The 6,220-nt window shown below is 46.6% G+C and overlaps 1 non-coding gene across 1 annotated transcript; it reads right to left on the reverse strand.

The window, feature by feature from the left end:
• Window positions 1-2,621: 2,621 nt before the first annotated feature.
• On the reverse strand, window positions 2,622-2,695 carry trnan-guu (transfer RNA asparagine (anticodon GUU)). The gene has a single exon. It is a non-coding gene; the product is annotated as a tRNA-Asn (tRNA).
• Window positions 2,696-6,220: the final 3,525 nt, after the last annotated feature.

Below are 6,220 nucleotides of genomic sequence, written 5' to 3' on the forward strand. Positions count from 1 at the left end.
CGGAGCTGGGTTTGTTCCTGGGGCTCCCCAACTATTTGGTAACTTTCTTCCCAAATTGAGCACGCTGCTGAAGCCGCTACACGTGCTCCTAAGCAAAGGTCACGAATGGATCTGGGGGGACAGCCAGGAAAGGGCTTTTAATAGAGCACACAATTTGTTATGTTCCAACAATCTGTTAACGCGATATGACCCATGTCAGAAACTTGTGTTAACGTGCGAGGCGTCGTCCAATGGTGTCGGGTGTGTGTTGCAGCATGTCAATGCCAAGGGTCAGTTACAGCCGGTAGCTTATGCCTCCAGAGGTCTGTCCCAGGCAGAAAGGGGCTACGGGATGATAGAAAAGGAGGCGCTCGCATGTGTATATGATGTAAAGAAAATGCACCAATAACTGTTTGGCAGAAAATTTGAGCTGGAGACAGATCACAAACCCCTAACGTCACTTTTGGCCGACAACAAGGCCATAAATGCAAATGCATCTGTCCGCATACAGAGGTGGGCACTCACGTCAGCCACCTGTGACGACACAATTCGGCACAGACCGGGCACTGAAAACTGCGCCGATGCACTCAGCAGGCTCCCACTAGCCACCACTGAGGGGGCTACCGAGCATGCCGCTGAGATGGTCATGGCTGTTGAAGCTTTCGCAAGTGAAGGCTCACCTGTGACAGCCGGTCAGATTAATGTCTGGACAAATAGAGACCCGCTATTGTCTCTAGTCAAGAAATGTGTCCTGAATGGGGACTGGGCAGCCACGTACAGGGCATGCCCTGAGGAATTTAAACCATTTCACAGGGGCAGGGATGAACTCTCGATTCAGGCCGATTGCCGACTGTGGGGAAACCGCGTAGTGATGCCCCAGATGAGCAGAGAGGTGTTCATCAGAGAACTCCACAATGAGCATCCGGGCATTGTCACGATGAAGGCAATTGCCAGGTCACACGTTAGGTGGCCAGGGATAGTTGCAGATCTGGAAGTTTGTGTTCGCAGGTGCAACACGTGTGCCCAGCTGGGCAATGCACCCAGGGAAGCCCCCCTTGGCCCCTGGCCATGGCCCGCCAAGCCTTGGTCACGCATCCATGATGACTACGCAGGTCCTTCCATCGGAAAAATGTTTTTGGTTGTAGTAGACGCCCACTCCAAATGGATCGAGTGTGACATTTTAAATTCAAGCACATCCTCTGCCACGGTAGAAAGTCTACGGGCAATGTTCGCCGCCCACGGTCTACCGGACATCTTGGTCAGCGACAATGGCCCGTGCTTCACAAGCACTGAATTCCAGGACTTCATGGCAGGCAATGGAATTAACCATGTCAGAAAGGCACCGTTCAAGCCAGCCTCAAACGGCCAGGCAGAACGAAATTTGCAGATAATCAAACAGGGGATGCTCAGAATCCAAGGGGGTTCCCTACAAAGCCACTTATCACGCCTCCTGTTGGCGAATAAATCCCGACCACAGTCGCTCACAGGGGTTCCACTCGCAGGGCTGCTAATGATAAGGACGCTCAAAACCTGTTATCCCTTATACACCCCACCATGAAAGAAATTGTTGAGAGCAGGCGCCAATCACAATATAACTACCATGACAGGAATGCGAGGGCACGATATATTGGTGCAAACGACCCTGTTGTTGTCCACAACGACACTGCAGGGCCTAAATGGCTCGCAGGCACTGTGATTGCCAAAGAGGGCAATAGGATTCTGGTAGTTAAACTTACCAATGGACAAATCTGCCGCAAACACGTGGATCAAACAAAAAGGAGGTTCAGCAACCCCATAGAAGAAGCAGAGGAAGAACACGATACAGAGTTCACTCCAGCACAGGTGACCGAACACCGGAACCAAAGGGAGGAGAGCCCAGTCACTGTGGGCAGTCCGGATAGGCCTGAGGCACCGCAAACAGCAGACACACAGGCCAGCGCCCAACAACCGGAGCCCCAACTCAGGCGCTCTGCAACAGAGCGTAAACCACCAGAGAGACTCAACCTGTGATCCCAAAAAGACTTTGGGGTCATGTATTCAACAAGCATTGTAACACCATTTTTAAATTCAAAACATTATAAAATTGACGACATGCAGCCAACGTGCAAAAGTAAGAATTCTTTTAATTACCGTTAATTAGCCGATAACCTTCTTCAGAATGAAATAAATAATAATATAATTACTGAGGAACAGTGGTATCCTCAATCATTCATTTTCTCTTTACATGTGATGAAGTTTTATCCCTATCTCATTTACACGCTGTATGAGAATGGTTTAAAATTGTAAGTGTTTATGACTCTGTTGTAAAACCATTGATTGTGTGTGTGTCTATTCTTGATAGGAGGAGCACTTGAGACCGAAGTTCCAGTTCTATACATGTATCAATAGAATCAATTTCCACCAGTTTCTTTAAACCCAATAACATAATTTATTTCTAATGGGCTGGATGGAGGAACATGATCCATGTAAAAAATTGTTATCGTTTTACTTGAACTGAATGCTCATAAAATATTGGAGTGGGAACTAATTGGATAACAGCACTGCTGGCAACATTTGCGGAATAGATTCGTGCAGCCAAAACGCACAATGACAACCTGGGACTGTGCGGCACCGAATACTCGGGGAAAAACAGTTAAACACTTCGTCCCTGGGTGGGTTCGAACCACCAAGTTTTCGATCAACAGCCAAACGCGCTAACCCATTGCGCCACAGAGACTGATGGATGTATGACGTGCAAGACATCCAAAACCAGGGTGTCAGTCAGTTAAAGCTTCAGATTGCTCCGACCGGTGTGGAACTTGTCCAATCACAGTTGTACTTTTCCCATATAAATGGAGGAACATTCATTGTGGATGTGTGGAAGCAGTCTGGTCCCGCACACTGCAGACACTTCCATGTCACCGCCAACCAGCTCTCCCACAACCGGTGTGATCGACCTTCCAGCCTTCCGGTGCCTTGTCTGTGACGAAGTATTCTGAGTGTCCCCAAGCAGGTATTAGGTTTGAATTTCTTTTCAGCTCCTGACTGCGTATATTCCTGTGATTCAACGGGAACTAAATGCTGACAGGGACAGTTGGATTCACCGTTTCTTTGCTTGGTGAAATTTCAAAGATTGAAAGCGACGCACATCAACCCCAAACCTCCCGTGAGATGGAAGCCCAGTTGCTGTTTCAAGCTTGAATGCAGGTACAAGCAGAACTTATTCAAAGAAAGTCCAAGTCCCTGAGACGCCTTATTATTTGCACCAAACTCTTTGCAAAGAGTTGAGGTTCATGTTTGGTGATCTGGGCACATCTTTCCCCAAACTACAACACGTCAAACATAACTCAATGGCTGTAAAGCGCTTTGGGGCGACATGAGTCCTGAAAGGCGCTGCAGATATGCAAGTCCTTCTTTGCAAAAGTTCGATGCAATTTCAAAATATGCGAGCAATATCAGGGCTCCTCTGGGACCCCTCGTAAATTTCAATGAACAACTCCAAAGGGAAATGACAGCCCGAGACCAACGAGCCAACTGTTTGACAAACGTGAAAATAAGGTGTAACCATGATCAAAGCATGTTTTTGTGTGTCGCTCTTCAGAACATAAGAACTTAAGAACAAGGAGCAGGAGTAGGCCATATGGCCCCTCGAGCCTGCTCCGCCATTTAATATGATCATGGCTGATCCGATCATGGACTCAAGTCCACATCCCTGCCCGTTCCCCATAAGCCTTATTCCCTTATCAGTGAAGAAGCTATCTCTGTCTTAAATGTATTTAATGTCGTGGCTTTCTCAGCTCTCTGAGGCAGTGAGTTTGAAAGATTTACAACCCTCTGAGATAAGAAATTCCTCCTCATCACAGATTTAACTGGGCGGCCCCTTATTCTGAGATTATGCCCCCTAGTTCTAGTCTTCCCTATCAGTGGAACCATCCTCTCTGCATCCACCTTATCAAGCTCCATCATTACCTTATACGTTTCGATAAGATCACCTCTCATTCTTCTGAATTCCAATGAGTAGAGGCCCAACCTACTCAACCTTTTCTCATAAGTTGACCGCTCATCTCCAGAGTCAACCCAGTGAACCTTCTCTGAACTGCCTCCAAAGCAAGTATATCCTTTCGTAAATATTGTAAGTGTTTGTGATCCTCGCCCAATTGCCAGATGGACGGTTTGAATCGCCCCCACCTTACGAAAGTTCTAGATCTGGGAATTATTATTCAGAGTGTAAATTAAATGAGTCATGGAAAGGGATGCTTCAGTGATAAATCGTAGTATATTTATTTGGTCTAACATACACTGTCTAAAACATGCACTGCTAAACTAAATCACTGTCTCTGTGGAGAATAAAAACCCGGTTACAAACAACATACATACAGTACAGAAATGAACCTAGTAACACACAGTAATTCCCTGGTGGATTCTAACCCCACCCCTACCAATGAATTACCCTCCCCAGAATAGCCCTGAAAAGCTTCACTTCTGAGAAAACCCTGAGCCCTTACCCAGCTGGCCTGGGATATCTGGTTACTGGCTTGGGACACTCGCGACCATGTTCACCACCATACGCAGCCCGTTTTCTTGCTCAGCTCAGCTGTGGGAAGTCACTGCCTGGTCTACAGTCTCGGTGGCTTCTTCTGCAGTACTGCGGCCCCTTCCTCTGGTACATCGATCGGTGGAGCGAGAGCGAGAGGGAGAGGGGGCTCTCTCTAGACACAAGCTGCAAGCTGCAAGCTCCAAGCTTCACACCAAGCTCCAAGCTAAAAATAAAGTGGAAAGGATCCTGTCTTTCTGGGAGTCTTGCTACCCCTATCTTTCCCGCCAATCTTTAAAACCCCTTTGTTTCTAAGCACGGGTACTTAGTCAGTGATGGGCCATCCCACCCATGCATTGGGCTGATGGCCCTTAGTCTGGGCATCTCTCTGAGCCTTTTTGTTGGGAAAGACCCAGCTCCTCCTTGGCTGGCCAGGCTGGTGGGTTCATTGTTCTGTGTCTCCTTCTGAGATGGAGGTGAGAAGTGCTTTTACAAATTAGAGTGGCTTTGTCAGTGGCCCCCCTTCCTGGCTGACAGCTCTTTTGTCAATGGATGACTGACAGCTCTTTTGTCCAAAGCTAAATGCCATGCGGTCTCTGGAGTTTTAACAAAACCAGCTTTTTCACATATCTGCGCAGGGTGTCCCCAGCACAGGGAAAATAGTCTCAGAAAAATAAAATCCACAAAAATATTCTCGACTGAGTCCATTCTTTAAACAGAAACTTTGTGATCTCTTCATTCTGCTCTGCTAATTATCGATCTTGCCACGTAAAAAGTGCGTTTGCATTGCAATGCATTAATGTAAAATTAATGAAAAGAAAATGCAACGTTTTGTCGAGTGCAAAACATGCAGTGCCTGCATTTCAAAAAGCATTGCTTTTTTTCATCCTGCGGAATGCATATTGTACAGATAATCTCAGCACACATTGTGCAGGCAAAGGCAGCATTAGACAACAAAGTGATTTGTCCTCCGCTGATTTGTAGCTTATAACTGACGGTTGAGCACACAATTTGACAACTAGACTTGTAGATCAAGCATCAATGAAAAAGGCAACAAAACTGCCCACCAGCACTAGGTGTCTTTCACTTATTTGTCCCAAATTTTCAGCAGTTGGGACAACAAGAATTTAGGTTTCACTGAGATTTGAACTCAAATCACTAGATCTAAAGTCAAGAGGGCTCACCATTACAACATGGAACCAACTATTCCAAAACATTTGAAACATACTTCGTCACAGACAAGGCACTGGAAGGCTGGAAGGTAGATCACACCGGTTGTGGGAGAGCTGGTTGGTGGTGACATGGAAGTGTCTGCAGTGTGCGGGACCAGACTGCTTCCACACATCCACAATGAATGTCCCACCTTTTATTTGGGAAAAGTACAACTGAGAGTGGATAAGTTCCATCCTGGTCGGAGCAATCTGAAGCATTAACTGACTGACACCCTGGTTTTGCATGTCTTTCAGTTTGTATCTGTGTTTCAATGGTTTCGCGCATTCGGCTGGAAACTGAAAGTTGGGTAATCCAAACCCATCTCCGGGCGAAGCCTTTTAATGTTTTTCCCCGAGGATTCGGTGCCGCACAGTTCCGAGTTGTCATTGTGCATTTTGGCTTCACGAATATATTCCGCAAACATTGCAAGCTTTGCTGTTATCCAGTGAGTTCCCACGCCAATACTTGTATGAACATTCAGCACAAGTAAAACGATAAAAAAAATTTACATAGATC

This window comes from Pristiophorus japonicus, unplaced genomic scaffold (assembly GCF_044704955.1).
Source record: "Pristiophorus japonicus isolate sPriJap1 unplaced genomic scaffold, sPriJap1.hap1 HAP1_SCAFFOLD_130, whole genome shotgun sequence".
Taxonomy (NCBI): Eukaryota; Metazoa; Chordata; class Chondrichthyes; family Pristiophoridae; genus Pristiophorus; species Pristiophorus japonicus.